Here is a 20,986-nt window from a genome sequence, read left to right as displayed (position 1 = left end):
CAGGGAACCCCCGATGCCGGCGCCGCCTGCTTGCAAAGAGCTGACCGGCCATATCCAGCTACCCTAGGGGCTGTCTGCCTGGGCCTTTGCCAGCTGAGCCCCCCTGCCTATGCTCCATGCTGGCTGGACACGTGCAGATGGCAGCATCCTGATGAAGCATCGGTGCCAGGCTCAGCCTGGCAATGATTAGCAGCATAGGCACAGCACCCTGTCACCATGAATATGCAGCTCCTAGGCTAGCTCAAAGTGCAGATGTAGTGAGCTGCAGTCTTCGAAACATCTGCAGAGCCATGCTCGTGAAGAGCCCCTGCTAGTAAGGCATCAGCACTGCAACATCTCTAAGGGTTTTATCCTCACAGCTCCTTTGGGATAGAGGGAGATGCAGTTAACCCTATGTTGCAGGTTGTGAACAGGAGCAAGGGAGGCAAAAGCACTCTGACTGAGCATGTTGGGACTTGGGTGGTTCAAACCAGCAGCTTGTAGGGCCCTTCTGCTAGAGATACCTGTCTGGCAGCAAGTGCAGCAAAGGAGCTGGTAGCCAGCCCTTAGCCACGCCATTTAACAGCTTGCTCGCATGGATTAAAATGCTGATGGAAGTCAGGAAAACAAAGTAGTCACCAAATATCACCCAGCCATGCTCAACCTTTCCAAAGCAGTGGAGATCTCCCTCTGAGTTCCTGCGTGAGCGGGAAGAGGGCAGCATTGCTCAGCAATGCTCGAGAATCAAACAGGACGGCATGAGCCGGGATTTCTTCTCTGTTCCCTGAGCTCACCTCTCCCAGCATGGTCTGTCTGTGTATGGGTCATTTCATAGTCAGTGAGGAGAAAGACAGGGAGCCATCTCCTGTAGCTTAAATGCCACCTTGAAGATGAGGTGAAGTAAGCCCTGGCAGGTTTTCTTTCTCTACTCGCTAGAAGGAGAGTTTGGAGGAGGAGCTCACATGAACATGTGTCTATTTGGACAGTCTGTCTAGACTCAACATCTGAAAGCTTCAAGCATCTCCTTGTCAAGCCCACCTGAATCTGTCTTGTGTTAATGACAAAACTACTGTGGGCTTTTCCCTTCCTGCTCTGCCCCTGTGTAGCCCAGCAGTGCAGTATTTACCTCAAAGTCTTTCCCCTTCATACATGAACCTCCTGCAGAGGGTCTCAGCTCCTGTTTAGCACTCCAGGGCAATGTGGAGACAGCATGGCTCCTTCCAGTTGCTTGGCATCATAAATCCTTCCCCTACTGGCTTCATGAACCAAATCAATGCAAAATTGATGCACCTCAGCAAAGATCTGCTGAAGTGCACCAGTCTCCCCTGATTTATGCAAGCTGAGGCTCCATCTTGTCACTGTTTGCTTGTTCCCACCCAGGGATAGTTTGGGTGAGTAATTGATGGTGCTTCCCACTAATGCACCCTCTTCTCCTGTCTCTCAGGGATGTTGCTGCACAGGCAGAAGCTGGCCCTGGGCTGGGCCACCTACCAGCAATTCATCCAGGAGATGTGCTGGGCAAGGCAGCGTGATGCTCAGCAGAACAGGAGCATGATCCTGGGCTTATCTGTTTTGGCAGAAGGTACTGACCTACTAATGGAGATTGTGGCAGCTGCCTCATGCAGGTGACTTACGGCCCTCAGCCTGGCTTTCATTTTTTTAATTTAATTCAGACAGAGACCGGGGACGGTGAAGAGAAGGTGAATGACACAGGAAGGATCCACAAAGGCCCTGTAACCATCTGCCCATCAGTGGGGAGAAGCAGGACAGAGAAAAACAATTATCTTCCAGAAAAGGTTGGAGTGTTGTAAATAATATTTCTTTCATCCCAGTTTCCGTATGGGCCACCCCATGCAGCACAGCCCTGCTTGATGTGGCCTTCCTGGAAATAATGTCACAGCACGGGAACTGCTGCTGTGGCTGCTCGGGTTGCATGAACAGCTTTGACATGGTCATGCACGTGTGAAATACCTGTAAGCTCAGCATCAATGAAAGCAACGAAAATACTTCACTAATGACTCATTACATGAATGTGTCATTTTTTAAATACACAGAAAATCCAAAATGTTTTCAATTGGCAGCTCTTCTTTGTGCATCCTCCCTGCTTTGTTGTGAGGTGGCAGCACGTTTCTCCGCGAGCAGATCTGCTCAGTCAGAGGGACACACATTCAGGCTATTAACATATAGATGGGGCATCTCTGGAGAATAGGATAGGATATGGCACCCCTTCAGACCAGCTCCTACAGGGATTTCTGGGGACAATTTCACAGCAAATGTGATGGTCCTCACCTGGGAGTTAAGTAGACCCTGGATCTCTTCCCTGGTTTAGTCTCTGATTAAATAAAGTGGAGACACATTGCTCTGGCATGATGACAGAGAAAATCTGTACAGTAGGGGAAAATATACACCAGCTGACAAGTCAGTGTCCAGAAGGGAAGAGCACAAGATACCATTTCCAGATCTGCCTTGCGTGACTTCCTTCATACATAAAAGGCTGAAGAATCTTGTCTAAAAGACCTTATCTACACCAGAGGAGTGCTTCTTGCATGTTCCCTTGGCGAACCCTTCGATTGTGGTAGCTCAGACAAGAGCACTGAACGTATTAACAGCCAGTGGAGCTCAGGAGAGGGAGCACTCAGACTGTGAGATACAAGATATAGAGACCAAAAAAAGTCTTTTATTTAGACTCTCTTTCACTAGACTACTTTGACCCTGACTGGAGAAGTACCTACAACACAGATTTCCAGCACTGGCCAGGTGTCCATGCTGGATACTGCACAGCAAATAAGAGCCTTTCTCATGTTTTTGCTGAAGATGACCACTTAAGCCAGTAAGGGAGAGGTGGGCTGGCGGGAGAGGGGAGCTGGTGGAAGTGGGAACAGGGTAAAAGTAAAGCAGGGAGGTTTTGGGGCTGGCTGGGATTGGAAAGTGTTTCTCAAGCATATTTCTCTGTGTCCATGTTATGCAACAAGCTCAAGTGAATTCCCTCAGGGCCAAATCCTTTCTCAAAGCCTGCTCAGCCTTTTCTTGAAGTTTTGCATGGGGTTGATGGGAGCAGGGAGTCTTCTGGGACAGCCTCATCCCCAGGCAAAGAAGATACTGAGTTCCCTGTGTGGCTGGGGGCAGGAGGCACATCTCTACATTCCCAAGCCTGGGCTTCCCCTGGGAAAGGGCTCTTAAATCAGACGGGGCAGGAGCTGTTTGCAACGTGACTCATCCGCACACTATGAACAAGCAGGCATAAACTGCTCCTGAGCTCTCGTTTCTCACCGGAAAGGCAATTCCACCCTGCTGCCTCACCCCCCCACCTCCCCCTAACACACACATATATTTCAGCTCTGTGTTGAAGTCTCAGTTTTGATCTACGATCCTAGAGTGATGTGTGGGCTGGAGCCTGAGCCTGTGTAATGGTTGATCTAGGTGGGAGATTTGTCCCAATGGCAGCTATGTGTGTTGCAGCATCTGTGCCACTCCTGATGGGAGACAGGCTGTTCCCCTTCTCTCTAGTGCCATCGGCATGTGCTTTCATTTGCTCTACACAGTTTCCCAGCTGGGTGGTCAACTGCTGCAGAAGGGGAGGCAGGTCCCCTGTCCTGATGCACATTAGAAGAGGAGTCTTCTGCTAATCCCCTTCTCCATGTTCTCTGCAGGAACTGCTGGGTATCTGAGCACAAAGACAGCCACAGCATCTTCTTGCAGAGGCTGAACTGGTCATCTCAAATCTCTGCTGCAGGGCTGTCCTCTGAGAAAGCGATTGTGATGGACACAGCCCAGTGAGTGGTGCTACAGGTGGCCATGGTAAGTACCAGGATGATTACCTATTTTGCACTGAGAGCTGGGAGTAAAGGTGGGATTTCAGGGTCTGAGGCAGTGGAAAAAACTATAAACAGTCGTGAGACCTGGTGCATACTATCATGAGACCCGAGACAAAATGGGCAGAGTTTTGCTGCTGGAATATTCTTCTGAGTAGCAGCATTTGTCCCTGCTCGTTGCAGGAGGTTGGACTAGATGACCTTCAAAGATCCCTTCTCTGACTTTCTGGCTTCCTAGAAAGTGATTTCCAGCCAGATCTTACTAGGAGGTTATTTTTCACCATGAGGGTGCTCAAACACTGTCTGGAGACCACAGAGGTGGGGGAATCTTAGGGAGGTGTTCATGAGGTGACGAGACAAGGTCTGAGGCAACCCCATCTAAGCTGGCCCTGCTGGGCCAGGACACCTACATTATTCCATGATTTTCTGATTTATTTTAGGATGTGTTACCTATGCTGTTCTGTGATTACAGCTCCTCAGCCCTCCAAGCTGTCTATGTGATATTGTCCATCAGAGACCTTGAAAGCCTGGAAACCTCCTCTCTTCCAAACACACCACTGTGTCTATCAAATGTGAAATGTTTGGCAGAGACCTTTTTAAACACGTATTATCATTAAAACCTCCCAATAACCTGAGCTTTTATCATTGTCAGAAAAAGGCTTTTTTGCGGACAGTGAAGGCTACAAAGCTAAAATCACTCAGGCAGTTTCAATTTATATACTTTAAAGAAAACTTGCCCACAAACTTTGTCTCACAGCAAAAAGTAGTGTGTGTTAAAACAGCATTGCTTGTGTCAATTTACTCTTTAAAGCCTTTAGTCTCTAAACACTTGCAGGGAGGGAAATACCCCTGTTATCCAGGGCAGCCGAGTACCAGCCTTGCAGAGCTTCCTCCCCTCCTTTGTATTTAACACCTTTTTCCAGGGTTTGGCCGCCAATTTCAACTAGTGCTGGGTAAGCTGGAATTGAGTTTGCTGTGTTTGTTCGGGAGATTTCTAGGATTTCTGGAAGGAGCAAGGCTGCTCCCAGCCTGAAGATGGCAATGCAGAGCCACCAGTCTGAGACCTGGGAAGGGCTGATGTCCCCGGGCCGGGCAGTGCCCATCACAGCCTTTCTGCTCAGCCCAGTGGCTTTAGTGGTCTGACTTGGGTCTTCTGAATCGATGCCGAAATTAGCCCGGAGTAGATGGTGTAGAGAACTCTCTCCTAGTGCCTGAAAGGTATGACTTTTAATGAGACATCCTTGCAACATTCAGGGATAAGCAAGAAATTAGTTAGAGATACAGCCAAAATATCAAAAGATAATAATAATGACAACAAATAACTTATTCTACAGTAATATCAAGCACACCTAGACCCGATGGTGACAGGGACTGTGTAGACAGAGCAGCACGATTGTCCCTGCCCTAAGGAGTTTGAGATCAAAGGGAATCACCTCTCCTGCTTCTATACTCTGCAGGTGTTTCAACCCACCACCACTTTCCCATGGCGAATTTAACATTTATCTTGCTGCAGGACCTTAGGAAAGTCACGTGCATGGCTGCATTTCCCTGCAAGAAGAGAAGTGCTGGGGGATTTAGCAAAACGACATCTGGCAAGGCCAAGCTCCAAACAGGTACAAGGGTCCAGTTATTCTGCAAAGCTGCCCCCTCTCCCAGTTCTGGCATGGGACACTGCTGATCACAGCCTGTGCAGTGTTTGGTTGGTATAGGCTATTTCCACTGTAGCCAAGTGTAGTGGACTAGTGGCTGCAGAATTTGGAGGGTAGAAATAAGGAAAATGCCTTTAACAAAAATAGGGAAAAAATACTTGCTTGTATGAGAGGCTCCTGAGGAGACAAAGTTTGGTTTCTTTGGGGAACGAGACCATGAGAATAGAGAAGTTCTTAATGGGACGTGTACTTTCGCACCATCTAAAATTAACCCCATAGCCTCATCAATATCTTCTCTTTTGAAAAGACATCATTATCCTGCCTCCCCATGCTGGAGACAGGCTCCTCAAGCTGATTTTGACATTGCTGTGCTACAACCGTTTGTTACACTGACAAGGGCTGTGTCTAGGTGAATGCTTGGGGCACATATACAAGGTAATTTCAAGGCATCTTCACTAGGAAAGACACATTGCTAAATGCTAATCAAAATGGGCAGCCATGGTGGAAACAAATGCCTGATTCAGAATATCTGGTTGTGATACACCCCGTCAGGCACACTAATGAGGATATTCAATCAGGCAGACAGATGCTGGGTTTGCTAACCTGGTCCTTAACCATGTGCCAGGGAGAAGGAAGGAAGCTGCTGATTTTGAAGATAAATGTCCTTCCTGGGTATTCTGGCAGTATGCTTGTTCAGGCACTTTCCAGCTTTGGAGACCAGACTTGGAGATAGGGCTCTTAAAACCTGCACTCACATGTTGCAGCCCACATGCCCAGGATCCAGCCTGTTGCATCCCCATCTCCTGCCATTTCTCTTCCCAAAATTTTCTCTAGCCCTCATTGCCCCTTCCCAATATTGGCCTGTTATCTGACATGCAGTGCTTGCTGTTAATGCTTTTTTTCACCCCCCAACTCCCTGCTGTGAAAATTAATGGGGGACATCTGAGCTGCCTGCTAATACTTCCAGATGACAGAAGGGAGCAGCCGCAGAGTCAGCCTCCCTATTTCCCTGGTGCCTCCAGTGATGCTGCTGTTTTTCGGTGGATGGAGCTTCTTCATGTGAGTGACATAGGCTTAACATGGAAGACTGCTGGGGTGAAAAAGAGGTGAGAAGCTCTAGATAATACTGGCATTACCTCAACACCATCCCTTTTCCGTCCTTTTTCTGGACCACCTGGCTCATGGCACATGGTAACACCCGCTGTGAGCTCAACAGAATTCAAAAAGGGATGCAACATTTGTATGGACAGCATCAGGTTTTACACTAGCAACAAAGTCCAAGGGAAAAATAAACAACCCAGTGCAGAGAAATAAGCTGGGCATGAGTCAAACTGTGGCTGACTGTGGCTAGTGGAGGTTAGGAGTTGTTTTCCAGGACCTTGTCGCCTCTCTATTGCTATGGTTGACCCTAGGCATATTTCTTTAAAGCATTCAGTGCTGCCCTATGTCCGAAACAGAGGGACATCCCTGGATGAAGGCTGCTCTGATCCACCAGTTCTCTCTGGTGGGAAACTCAGTGGATCCATGAGAAGGACAATCCACTTCAAATCCGAGTGATAGTATCCACAGATCAGTCAGAAACATGTTTCCTTTTAGGACACTCAGTTGGTCCCATCACAAGGTGCACAACCCAGTGAATGCAAATTGTGCAGGTTTTCTCCCCCACACACAACTTCAGGGAAAACAGGTTTTCCGTAAGGCTGGAGCGATGCTTTTTGTGTGAGTGCCTTAGTGCCATCTCCCGGGTGGAAGGGGAAATTCTCATTTTGGAGGTGCAACGTGTGGTCTGAACACCCCTGGCTGTGCAGGTTTAGTCATTCAGCCACCGGGTGTATGAGTGTGACATCAGGATAGCACACTGCCTCATCCTGCTAAATGGCTAAATAAATGTCATCCTTAGGATGTATAATGGAGACGTCTGTTCAGGGAAAAGGATGCTCTGGATTTCATCCCTCATCATCACCGTGAATTTGCAATGAATGTTTTCCATCTTTAATCTTGTCTTTTATATTTCCCAGCATGGAAGAACAGACTGAATGCTGAACTTACTTGGTGCATACTTTATGGGAGAATTCATTCTAAAATGATCAGAAGTCAATCCAATGATGACTATTTATCTACTTTGAGGCTTTCTAGATCTCTCTGCAAATTATCTCATTGGACATTAGAGGTGTAAAACCTCCTTGCTGAATAGTTTAATGAATTACACAGTGCTGAAAGACAGGCTAAAACATGTCTGTGGCCATGCTGGTCCCCACTACAGAACACCCACTTCACCGAAGAGTGATCGAACCCTCAAATGTGTTGGATGCTGTCTGAAGCTTGCATGGGAACAGGCAGAATTCCCACTGCAATAACTTCCATGGAAGAGCACGGTTAAGAAGAACTAGTGGTTTATGACAGAACGGGCATAAATTTTCAGAGGTATTTGTACAAATGTAATTAGAAGCTGAATTTAGCCCAACAGGGTCAAAACATTGGTGCTTGGGATCTCATTAGCATAGTGTGAAATTTGTAAAAGAAAAGCACCTGCAGGAACACCGCTTGGACACCTGCACTGCTCTGCAAACAGCATTGCTTGCTGAACACCAGCATTTCTTGGAAGGCTGCAAGGACATTCAAGGGCTGATCCTTAGCCCCATCACAGAGCAATTGACTTTTCCTTCTGTTTTGAAAAAAATTCTTCCCATGGCCACCACCCAGCCCGCAATGATGCAATAAATAATTCAGCATGTGCTTAACATTAATCCTTATAAATAGTCCCACTACCCTGTTAGGTGCTTATGTTAGAGCAGAACAGCTCTGAACACATCTGTAGTCACACCACTTCGGTGGGCTGAAAAGCAGAGTTCCCATGGATCACCGTGGAGCAGTGATTCCCTGAAGAGGACTCCATCAGTGCAGCATCTCTGATCTCTTCATCACAAGACAACTAACCATGTGCTTAAAGCGATTGTGTGTTTACGAGTTTTGTTGGAACAGGTTCTTCATGTAATGTTTTATAATATAGCGGTGATGGAGAGGGTGAGAAATGCCCTTCTTCAGAGGGGGCTGAAGGAGCAAGACTTAAAGATCAAAACCACCATCTGCTGCAGCCAGATCTCCTCTGGTAAGTCCTGCCCATGGCTCAGCCACCAACCTGAGCAGCAATCATAAGCAGAAGGAAAGAATCTGTCAATTAACATATTTCACCAAACTATGATTTTTGTCAAGGGATGATGATTAAACAAAGTTTTGGGAGTAGTATAGTTTTAATGAAACTTTCCTGGGCTAAGGGCGGATTTGAAAAGAGATAGAGAGAAAGAGAGAGAAGCGAGAAAGGCTTATTGTGAAGTAACCGATAGCTTGGCAGTTGAGAACAAAAGCAACTGCCGACCACTCCTCCCGGTTTTCCTAAAATCAAGTATTTTGCTTTCCAACCAGGCTTGCCTGGCCTCATGCCTGTTTCCGTGTTGTTTCTGTGTGGCAGCTCAGGTTCTGTTAGTGTTTGGGACCATGTCTGCTGGGCTGAAGTGTGGGACACTACCTTCATAGAAACTCATAAGCACTGAAGTGGTCTTCACTGCCTTTATTTGATCGTGCTTAAATGAAGAGAGGTTCTTTGGCTTGGTTAAAAACTACGTGAATCATCCAGTAGGAAATGAAAGAGAATGTATTACTGAGATGTAATGATTCCATTTATGGTATACAGATCTCCCCGATGCTGCCACAAGATAAAAATGAATTTGCAGTTGTAAACGACTACATGATGATGACGAGTCCTCTACATGCTTGGCCTGCGCTCAGCTCAGGGGCAGGTACCATATGCTTGCCTCAGTTCTCCCTCTTTTGGAAGAAAACAGGCATGCCTGCTCTTGGGCTTGGCACTCCTGCACACTGCATGGTCAGCTGGCACATTTCTTGCTGGATTTGCCTCCAGCAGATATAAGCCACATTGGTAAAGCTGTTGGAATTTTCCACTGTTTTTTTTTTTTAATTGGAAAGAACATATTGTGTAATACTAATGCTTTGATTTTGCCCATATTTTTCAGTTCTCCTTTAGTGAGATCAAAATGAAATGTTTCAACCAAAGGTTGAGCTGACCCCAATGTTTTACTTTCCTCTTTAGCTTCTCAGTCACTGGACCTTGGGAAAGTTGTCCTGTGCGTGGCCTGAGCCTTCCCTTTACCTTGCAGGTCATACTGGTGCAGAGGACACATCTCAGGTACTTGGGGACCACATGGTTTTTGTAATACCTAAGCACTGTCACACTCCCAGTGAATGGTGGTTCCATCCAGCCAGGTCTGTCCTCCTAAGGAGGAGACAATCTTACGTGGAACTAAGCCTATATGAAACATCTCCTTTTTTTTCTTTTAACATTGTCAAATGGAAATGTGCTATAAAATTTGCAAATTTAATTCTCATCCTTCCGTGGCCAGCTGGAGACATACAGCTGTATATATCAGCAGTAAAATGAGATGCCAAAGCAACAGATTTTATTTCTCCATAGGCTGCATATCTGGAGAAGATATTCCCACAAATGATACATGGCTCCTGGCTGGTTTGCTGATAATGAGACAGTTAATTAAATAGGTCAGCAGGGCAAACAGTCACATCAGAAAGCTCCTGCTCTAATCAATCTGTGAGACTCTTCCAGCCTGGCTATGCCAGCTGCTGGCGCTTTCAATCTCAGTTCACAGTACAAAATGTCACTGTATTTACCCCTGGAATGTGCATATAAAAGACATAAATAAATATGAAAAGTGAAAACAAGCACTTCAGTGGTTTATGTCAATCAAGCTGTCTTGAGTCTCATGTAGAAGAGCAGATACAGGCTGTGATTTGCTACTGTGTATAATTACCTACACCCTCTTCAATTCAGCTGTGACACATTCTAGCAAAAAAACTCATTTACCTGGAGGGCCAGATCAGCCGCATTGCGCCACAGGTGACGGAGAATCTCCCAAAATCAGATTACCTTTCTCATTCTGGCATGATCACCCTTGTGCATTCTTGCTGAGAACTTGGGCTCGTGTACCCTGAAAGCTGCATCCAAAGGCTATTGAATTCCCTGGAAAAGTATCTGTTTATTTCAAGAGGCTTAGCCTTTATAGCAGTTGAATAAAAATTAGTAAGAGGAGCCCCTGCCATGGCTCTTTGCTTGCAGTCCCATGGCTGAATGAGCTCACCCTCCCCATCGCCCTTCCTTGCCCTGGTGCCTGCAGCGGTTACAGCTCCCTGCCATAAAACCAGTAAAACCAATATTGCTGTTACTAGTCCCAGCCTGCAGGTTTTAGGCTAACTCTGCCTCATGCTAGCTTTGCAAGGCACTGGTGCTGAGTTAGGTTAGTTTACATGATCATGCTGCACAGACTGGTGCTGGGTACTATATGTGATGGGGCACTTAAAAATAGTGGTTCTGGCTCAAAAAGAGCCCCTAAAGCTACAAACACCCCCTTCAGAGGGTTTTTGACCTAATTTGATCACCCACCTTTTCCAGGGCAGAGTCAGCTGCCCTTACAGTCACCCTCATCCTAACCATGCCAGCACATGGTGCTGGGTGAAACCCACCTGGCTTTTTAAATGGCTTTGTGGCCCAAGCGGTTTTTCACTCTGAAGGAACACTGCATTGAGCGGGACCCTCCCTTCCCCCCAAATTTCACCTCTGGGAAGGAGAAGGAAAGTACCTCAGTGTGAGCCCCAGACTCCCATGCCTGCACCTGCTGGGGAGGGAAGGACTGGCTGGGTTGGGGAGTGGATGGACGGGGATGCTCCTGGGGATGGGGCTTGTGCGACAGGACAGAAATCTCAGAGGCTGGAGATGAAATGCTCCGTCTGAGTCACCTCAGCTCTGCAATGCAGGTGCTTTCCCATCACTGTATTCCCCACTGTTTTGACCACTCTTCTGGGGATGACCAATATCTGAGTCATTCCCTTATAAAGCTGCTTCTGGATTCACATTTTCCACGGTTGCTGCACATCCTGTAAATGATGTTTTCCTATTCAAGTACCAGTTTTTCTTCCCCTTGGAGATGGCAAGAATCCTGTCCTCTGTCCCTTGATCACTCAAAACCTTGACCAATATGAATAATTAATAGTCTTATCTGGGGGATGACATTGAAAACTTGGTTTTTTGTTTATTTCCACATTTAAACAAACCATGGAGAACGGGTTTAAAAGGAATCCTGAAGGCACATCTATGCTGCTAAATGAGTGGGCCAGGGAAATCAGCTGAAGCACTGGACCACTGTGGTCCACACAGCTGTATTGGCTTACTCCACAGCTCTCCAAGACAACCCTGCTATAGAGGACTAGCCTCAAATAGTGTGGATGAAAGTCAGCTATGGCTGCTCAGTCTTGTGGCCAGAGTTTGGTCTTGACCATTTCTTCTTTAGCCCTGTGTCTGTATACATCTCTGTGAATGTATCTATAAATATGTGTGTGTCTCGACCTAATTATATGCACAGTACTGTATTTGCAGGAAATGTAGCACGCTCACCCCTTGCTCCAGATGTCTGGCATCCGAAGTGTCCAAGTTACAGCTCCTCTTAATCAGTCCCTTGTGCATCATACTGTACCTCCCGCACCCAGTTGCCATCTGCCATTTATCTATCATGAACCATTCATTCACACAAGTCTTTTATTGTCATGTTAAGCACCCAGGCAAGCTGCAGCAATCATCAGCTTTGCGAGTTCAAGTTTTAATGCCCTACTTGGATATTCCCCGGCTGCACACCGTCCTCCATACAGCACCACTTACTGAGGGCCAACCTTTGCTCATCTTGTGACACTGTAAAGATATTTATTGAGATGTGCAACAACAATCAACATTCAACTCTTCTAGCTTGTGTCAGGTGCTGTCATCGTGTAGTTTTTCTGGCAGCAACGATTGCAGAGAGCTGAAAACGGATGGTTACATATCTGACGCAGCTGAGAGGGAAGCATGTTTAACTGCCAGATCACAAATGGTAAGTGGTAATATCCATTAGTGCCAGAAGCATTGTGGTAGTCCCTGCGTGCCCTTCACCTCCAGGTTAGCACTAATTGCATTGCCAGGCTTGGCCATACAGCGCAACACACAGTGACAACTAAAATCGCTTTTCCTGTGAAGAAAGCTCAGAGATAGTAACCAACTGACTATAAATCTCCACTGGCAACTAATGAAAAATCTGCATTTTTCCTTCCCATTCTGTGGCCAGAAATACAGCACCCGTACACTGCTGAAGCCTATTATGGGTTAGTGGGCATTTTGCAATAATAAGGTGGGGTAGGCACTTGCTTCAGTCAGTCTATTGTGCCAAGGGCAAGATGAAACCTCAGCTTTTCATGTTGTGAATAAAATATTAAGCTCCTGGCGTTTTGGTTTGTTTTGTGAGCAATGAATAACAAGAGAATTGGTGTGGTCTGACACTGAGCTGGAAACTTCAGCACAGCTCAGACTAGATTATCTTCAGCCTTTTTCTGACCTTTAGCCTCAGACTTTTCTTTTTTTTTTTTTTACTGCAGAAGAACTTGCTCCCAAGTGCGGACCACTGATGACTACTAACACAGGTGTGTGTCATCGCTGTGGGGTTTTGCGTTCAAATGATCGTACTGTAGCAGTGATACAGTTTTTTGGAACTGTAAACTGGAATTTGGAAAGACAGCAGCAGATCACCAGTCAGAGTCTCATGGAGCAGAGTCTGAAAACCAGTACAGCCATAGATCTCACTGGGGCCTTTGGCTTATATCAGGAGTCTCAAGAACAGAACAGGAAAGAGTGCTGTAAGTAGGTTTAAATCCTTGATGCATCCCTGTTCAGACTCATGGCTTGTTTTCCTCTAGGTATTTCCAAGCCGCAGTGAGCACTTTGGCCATTGCTTGCAAGGCTGCCCATAGGATGCGCTGTATAGGGCACCATAGTCTATGCCACAAGCAGACTGAACATGCCACAGAGGACACAGAGGAGTGGGTATTCCTCTGTGGGAGGGCTCAGAAAGCTGTAGGTCAGTCCTACTGTGGAGCTCTGTGTTGTTTTCATGAACAGATCTCTGAGTGCCTACAGGAGCCCTGCAGACTCCAGAAAATTCCTCCCCCATATTTGTTCATCCCCACCTGACATCCCAGCTGACCAGGCTTGGCAGACACTGTCTGATGCACTTGCTAAAGGATTCCTGTAGGCAAAAAGGAAAACTAAACTTCCGACTTTTTTTTTTTTTCAACATTGAAAATGTGTTTTTGAAATGCGAGTCACTTCCCAAAGAGTCCCAGTGACTTAGAGGTCGATGGCTGTGCCATAAAGGGACTTAAGTACACAAGCCCAAATGTATGGCTTTGAAAGCTGTACCTAGGCAGCACTGGAAGCCCGTGTGTCCCTGTGCTTTTAGTAGGAAGGGTCTTTAGGGAGCTCATCATCTAACAAAGAAAGAGGATCCTAATAGTTTTTCAGTGGTGGTCTAATCCAATTCATGTTTGGGTTATCATTTGGAACTGATGCTCAAACCTTTCAAGCAGGACTTCACCTTATACACCTGCTGAGAAGGGAGAGTCTGGGGAGCCAGGCTGGGATGGGGGATGCTCTCCAAACCCTTCTGCTTTGGTGCGGTTCCTGTTCACACCGAGTTCCCATCACTCATCATGGCTGGCAGGGACCTGCGGGTCCGTGGGTCCAGGTGCTTGCAGAACACTGGAAAATTGCTGAGTATGGTAACAAGGTGCTTTTCAGCAAGGGTGCCCAGGAACACTCAGAGCATTCATCTCACAGTGCTGTTATCCTCTTTCAGGCACTCTTCTGTCTGAGTTTGGTGCCTTTAAACCCACTGTGATGCAAAGGGAGACCTGGGCATGTGGGAAATGTGATCCAGAAACAGCTGGGAATGGGAAGCTGCTGGACATAACCATGGAGTGATGTTGAGCCCAACCCTTCTCTGGGAAATCAGGCAACTTCCCCCACTTTGAGGAGGAAAGAAAAAAACGTCTCCTGCTGTTCATGGCCTTTTCCATGAGGCTTAGCCAGGAATGCCTCCTTATGTGGGGATCTGGTGGTAAGAGCTGTGGCTGGGAGGAGATGACACTCAGATAGCTGTGGAAGAGCATCTGAAAAAGCTTACTCTGTTCCTCTGTTCACCAAAACTAGTTTCTACCTACTATTGGATAAAAAAATTAAAACATTTGTTTCTCAGTTTAGAAAAAATAAGTCTTTGGGTTTCCCATTTCCCAGTGGTTTTGCCAACCAATAGGCCCCATCTAAAGAGATAAAGAATGCTGAACAGGAAATTAAATCTTTACAAAGCAGGCTTTTTTTTTGCTTAAACACAGAACTGGGAAGGTAAAGTTAAAATCCAAGCACCACACAGTCAAAACAGGCTGGTTTTCATGTGTCAGAGTTTGAAATTAAAAATATAGATTGATTCCAGCCACAGCTTTTTTATACCACATTTATCCTTGATAGAGATGAGGGTGAGTTGTGGGAGAAGGATGCCACTGCAGAAGTGTAGTGGAATGAAGCTGGGTTAATTAGCATTGATAATATACAGCTGGGGGCTGGTTTCAGTGGCAGCGGGTTGGCTGATGTAGACAAGGTGCAGGTGTGGCTGGTTCTGTTAAGGGAGCCAATGAAGAGAGAGCAGCCGAGGAAGAAGAGGAGAGAGAGGAAGAAGCAAGAGAGACAGAATGCATGCCCTGGATAAGAGGAAGGCAGCAGAGGGACTGGCATGAAGAGTATGCTGACACGAGATGGTAAAAGACACTGTTGCAGCTTGATAGTCTGGAGAGTGCTGCCACACAGAAGGAATAGCCAAGTGGGACATTGTTGCTAGTAACCTATAAATTATACACAGAGAATTGCTGCTTGTTTAATCTTATACTTAAAGCCAATCAATACATTTTCTAGTCTGCACTGATGGAAGCTCACGGGCTTGCCTGGGTAACCTGGCAGCATGTTTTGGGTGAGCATTGTCTCTTGCTAATTCCTTACCTCTGATGAGCCACTTCTGCCTCTGCAATGAATTCTCACATTGCTGTGGTAACATATTTTTGTTATTTTATGTTACACCAGAAGCCAGTGAAGAAGCACTCCTAGGTACCTCCACCTAAGGAGTTTAGAAAGGGTATTTTTCTTCTTTGAAAAGATATGAGCACTGGGTTTTCTTTTTATTGCTTTCACATAGATTCAGTCTTACAGAAAAGCAATTTCACCTGAGATTAATTTATCCTTATAAAATAACCCTGTCTCCACTTTAGAAGTGGTTGGTTTTCACTGTATGTGGCTTATTTTTCAACCAAACTAAAAATATTTTTGCTTTTTAGTGGGATTTTTCATTTTCTTACTAAATGCAATAAAGTTTATGAAGAGTCAGAAATAAGTTTCCCTTTTCCCCACTATCAAGCATGAAATACTGGGTTTCAGACCCATCCTCCTAACAGAAAGGTTTTCTGTAACCTGCTATCCCACTGCAATGGGATTTTTTTTGTTTTGAGTAAGCATAAACCAATAAGTAGACTGAAGTCTTTTTTTTAAAATCAACATCATCAGCCACCTCATCTGGACACCAAATGTCTAAAGATCCTCTCAAGATGTTGTACAGAGGAGACAGTAACGCTTTCTTTTATCATGCCTTTCTTTTATGGTTCTATTCAGGCATTTTTTGCCAGGCTTATTCTAGTTTTTGAGACCAATCTGGTTAAAACAAGTATTATCATTCAAGTGGCAGAGGATGCTGGCACAGATCAATTACTGAACACGCTCTTGCTTTAACAGCCTAGCTGCAGAATTGCATATATTGGCTTTGCAATCCACAGAAGCACGGCGCCCACAACTGAAATGCTGCTTATTTTTTAAATGACAGCCTTTCTATCAGAGGAACCTGGGGAATATGGTCAATACATAAATCAACACGTTGGGAAAAAGAAATCAAGTTGCAGGGTTCTGCTCTGAGATCTTCAATTTTGTGAGTCATGCAATTCACAAGCAAAGGTTAAAAATGTTCTTGGGCTTTAATTTGTCGTAACATAGGGGTTGCCACACTTTACTGACTTCTGTGTCTCTTAATAAAAATATGGAGAAATTTCATATGCAAATTCTCTTTCTAATGCATGTTTAATTAGAAACTTAATTGACTCGAGCTAAGTATTTCTGAACTCTGGTAAAGAAAATGAACATTTAAAGTTCCCTTAAGGCCATCATACCAAGCACTAGCCAGAAAAATAGCATTTTGTTTTACCAAAATTAAAGGCTTTAACATGACACTATGTGAGACCAAGACCTGTCAAACATCCAAAGGGGCAGCGGGTAGGACAGCTGGGTCCAAACTGGGCAGAGTGGGGACACCCTAGACTGTTGCAGGTTTTTTTCTTTTACCAGAAACTCTGTTTTGCTTTCTGTTCCCCAATAATTCTTTTTATGTTTTTTTTTGTTGGTTTTTTTTTTTTTTGGGTGGGTGGGGAGGGTCTCTATTTCTATAATATTTTTGCTTCTTTTTAATGAAGTATTTGCTTCTTTTTAATGAAGCATTTCCCAAGCAGTCACCTCACTGGAAAGTGCTTGAATTGCTCTAATTAAAGCAGCCCTTGAGGACATCTTGTGTTTTCATTAAAAAAGGAACAGGATATGATACTCTCCATTACTGCTCTGTGCAACGTGAACTCTAAAAAAAATAAAAAATCCAATTATCAGAAAAATCATCTTCATATACCTTTTAATATTCTGCAATAAATTAGAAAAACATCTGATGGCCTGAGATCTGATGACCCATCAAAGGGACCTGTTCCCCAGGATGAAGCTTTGGGAACTGCGCGTTCAAGGCTTGTGTTTGGGGAGTTGACTTGTAGCTAAATCTCTGCAAATGTACAAGAGCAAAACCTGCACTACAGAGACTGAACTGGGCAGCTCACAGCTTCGGGAGCACCAGGAACTCAGGCAAACATCATCATGCAAGCTGCTTTTTCAACTAAGGAGACTTTTGAATCAGCTTGAGGAAGCTGAGATAAAGCAAGCCCACAGGTCCTCTTCCAAACTAAGCTCTCCTTGTAGGGGTCTTGCTGAAGTTCAAGCATGCTGGTGTTCTGCCCAGCGAGAGGAGGGCAGGACCTCGGTGCACAGCGAGGCTTTCTTTGGGTTGGCTCTCCTGGCTCCAAAAGCAGAGAGTTGCACAGCCTGAGCGGTGCGATGCAAAGAGTAAAGCTTTGCTTCAGGTAGCGTCAGCTGTTGGACTCAAACCTGACAGTGCCTCCCACTAATGTCCTGGAAAACCTGAAGGTCACTCTGTCTTTAATCTGCTTTTCTAGAGGTGCCTGATTTGGGAAATACCAGCTTTGTGGCTATGGATGGTGTCACCTTAGATCTATGGAATAAATGACAACTTCATCATCATAATCAGAAAAAGGTAGTTCTGCAAAGAAAAGAAAAGATGTCAGAACATCTAACCTGTGTTCTTGTTTATATCTGGTTCCTTTTCTATATTCAGATTTTTCTTATCTAACTTGATTAAAACTGATTTACTAAAACTAAATAAATAGTCTGAATACCAATTCTTTGAATCTGATCTATATTTATCTAGCATAAATCATATTTATCTAGCGTAAGTCAGGGTCAAATAAACCAACACAGGCTTGTATGAAGAAATATTGTCCCTGCCTTTTGCACTGTCCAGCTGGATTAAAAGGGGACATCTCTGTAACCACCTTTGGAGAGAGAAGAGGGATACCTCTCACCAGCTGCTGAGCACCCCTCATCTGCCAGAGCCTGCTCTTCCCCCCTCTCCAACTGAGCTATCTGTGGAGCTTCCTAGGCATCTCAGTCAAAATTACCCAGGTCAGCTTAAATGTAGCCGACAGGTTTGTCTCTAGCAGCTGAATTTGACTAAAATAAGCGTTAGTGTGTGCACACAGGCAGTACTCTGGCAAAGCAGCAAGAGATGTGGGGGCAGGGTCATGGGGCTCTGACCCTGTGCAACCCAGCATGGGCATCATTCCCTTAGTGCCTCTGCTGCAAATATGTGCAAAGCCTTCAGGCAAATACCTTCTCTGAGCAATAAAAGAGGCTTTATTTAGAGCCTGATCTAGCAGCTTCACTAGACTTTGGAGCAGATCCATTGACAAAGAGTTAAAGTGCAGCTTTAGCAGAATTAAAGTGTTTAAGTGCAATAGACCCAGTATTAAAACAAGCAGCCAAAATGTAAAGAGGGCCAGGTACCTGAGATGTCAAAGACAACTGTCCCAGGGAATTTCTATAAGGAGAACTTGCTTAGAGACCTAAAATCCTCCTGAGTGCACCTAGAGGAGCACATGATAGCTTTGGGTAAACACCTGGCTACTTATCTCTAGACTGATGCTGCCTGGGAATTCATAAGTAAGGCAAACCTGTGCTTAAAACCTATCAGAATCACATACAGCACAGCTAGGATGCACAGAGAGGAGGGAACAGCTGACATTTGGCTAATAATAGTAATAATTCCATTCAACAAGTGCAAAGTCCTGCACCTGGGGAGGAGCAACTCTATATGCTGGGGGTTATCCGGCTGGAAAGCAGCTTGGCAGAAAAGGGTCTGGAGGTCCTGGTGAACACCCAGTTGAACATGAGCCAGCAACTTGCCCTTGCATCCAAGAAGACCAGAGGCTTTCCGCTGGGTGCAGACAGCATGATCTGAGTGTAGCACAGCCACAGAGCTAAGACAGACCCTAAACTCTACAGAATGTTCCTCCAGCACCGTGCTTTCCAAAGGATGGGGATAGAATTCATGGAAAAAAAGCAGAAAAGGAGGAATATTTATCCTTTTATTATAGAAATATTAACTTCTGCTCTGTAATGTTGAATCCCAGTTTCCCATGAAAGCAGTCCTTTGAGTGAAAAATAGGATGTAGCCACCCTGCTTTTGTTAAGTACAGAGTTTTCTTAGTGTGTGCACACACATATACATAAATATATATCACAGCTTTGAATATTCCATCTTAGATATGTCAGTGACAGAAACTCAGACACCAAAAGCATGTAACATGGAAATGGGAGAAAAGTACCTGTTGCCTCACTGAGATGACAAAGGCATCCAGCAGAATTAAAGATTTCCAAATTCTATGGAGATCAGATTGCCAGAGCCGAAGCCAGCTATGAAAAACAGAATAACCAAAAAGTAGGCAAATCTGTGTTTTAATATTCCAGATCAGGCAGTGGAAAGCAGATAGATTATTAGTATTTTAAAGGAGGTCTTTGGGGGTCCTTAGGGTTCAGCCTGACACAGTTGGCAACAGAAATATTTTTTTGGACTTTGTTCATAAATTATTGGCTAGATAAAGCAATTTGTGTTATAGATCCACACAGAGACAGCACCTGGTGCACTGCTTTCTGTGAATGCCTGGGAGAGAATTAGCAAGCTGGATGTTCAGGGGGAAAGGGGAAAAACAAATATGAGAAAGCAAAGAGCTGATACAGAGGTCTGCTGGGCAGGTACAGTTCATTGGCAAGGCAATGTACACACTCACACACATATCCCCCCGCCCCGCCCACCCCCCCACCCCCACCCCCCCAGTTTCTGTTGTCCTTATCAATGATGCAAGTTTTTCATTCCCTTCCCCACTTTCTTTATATTTGTTTCTGGAAAGGACAAGGGTTTGATGAGATGGAGTTTTGTCCTGCTACTAACGAGCTATGTATTCCAGCTCATAGGAGTTCATCTTCTTAGCAGACAAGATGGAATCAGCCGCTTTTATATCATAACCTCTTAAATGAAGTTTCCCTCTCTCCTGCTCCTTCTGAGACCCAGCAGATGCAATTGTGCAGTGGCAGATGGCACAGCTGGACAGAGGTGCCAGGAGCTGCTGGTGCTTTGCATGCAAGCCCGTAACAACCCACCAACATGTGCAATGATGCTCGCTGGCTCCCAAACTGTTTCATTTTTTATCTTCCTTCACTGACCTCGCATTTATATTTAAGCCCTTCTCTTGCCATCCAGATTTTATGGCCAAGTAAGATAAGCACATCCTAAAAAAAAAGAAAAAAAAAAATCCTTAGAGTATAACATCTAATTTCCAACACATGCTCCTTTAATCTCCCCAGGGCTTACTTAACTTTGGAGCAAAATACCCTTGCCAGAGTTTGATTTCCCATCACCTTGAAGCAGCATGTTTCTCATCCTGCTAGTTTAAACATATCCTGTTTCTACAAACACTTCCATATATATTCAGATCAGGTGCGTATTCTCAGCACAACCGTGGGCAATTATCCCACACTTTCCGGTGGAACAGCAGCGCTTTAACTGCTCCATTCAACTTTCCACCCATGGAGCTGCAAGGCATATTGCAGCATTAGTTAAGCTTAAAAAGACAGGTGATGGTATGGTTTCTGTATGTGAATGCTCTATGGATTTAGCATCACCAAGTTACTGAAGTTAGTAAAGGGTTTTTTCTGTATTGGCAAAGGAGTTAAGTTATACAGCTCTAAAGCATTTTCTAACCATATTTGTGATTTTATTGCAATGTACTTGGGGGGAATTATGTTCTTTAAAAAAAAAGGGTATTTGCTGCAAAAAATTGTGTGTAGACAGGCTTTGAGGTCTGTAAATATTTTGAGATTCTTGCGTGAAAATATGAAATACC

The 20,986-nt window shown here is 45.0% G+C and overlaps 1 long non-coding RNA gene across 1 annotated transcript; it reads left to right on the top strand.

The window, feature by feature from the left end:
- Positions 1–1,426: 1,426 nt before the first annotated feature.
- Positions 1,427–10,179, top strand: LOC114017882 (uncharacterized). Its single transcript, XR_003563185.2, has 5 exons — positions 1,427–1,561; positions 1,653–1,775; positions 3,630–3,777; positions 5,305–6,546; positions 7,459–10,179. It is a non-coding gene; the product is annotated as an uncharacterized LOC114017882 (long non-coding RNA).
- The last annotated feature ends 10,807 nt before the right edge of the window (positions 10,180–20,986 follow it).

This window comes from Falco cherrug, chromosome 1 (assembly GCF_023634085.1).
Source record: "Falco cherrug isolate bFalChe1 chromosome 1, bFalChe1.pri, whole genome shotgun sequence".
NCBI lineage: Eukaryota > Metazoa > Chordata > Aves > Falconiformes > Falconidae > Falco > Falco cherrug.
Note: the sequence above shows the minus strand (reverse complement) of the source record. Positions and strands in the feature narration are given on the sequence as shown.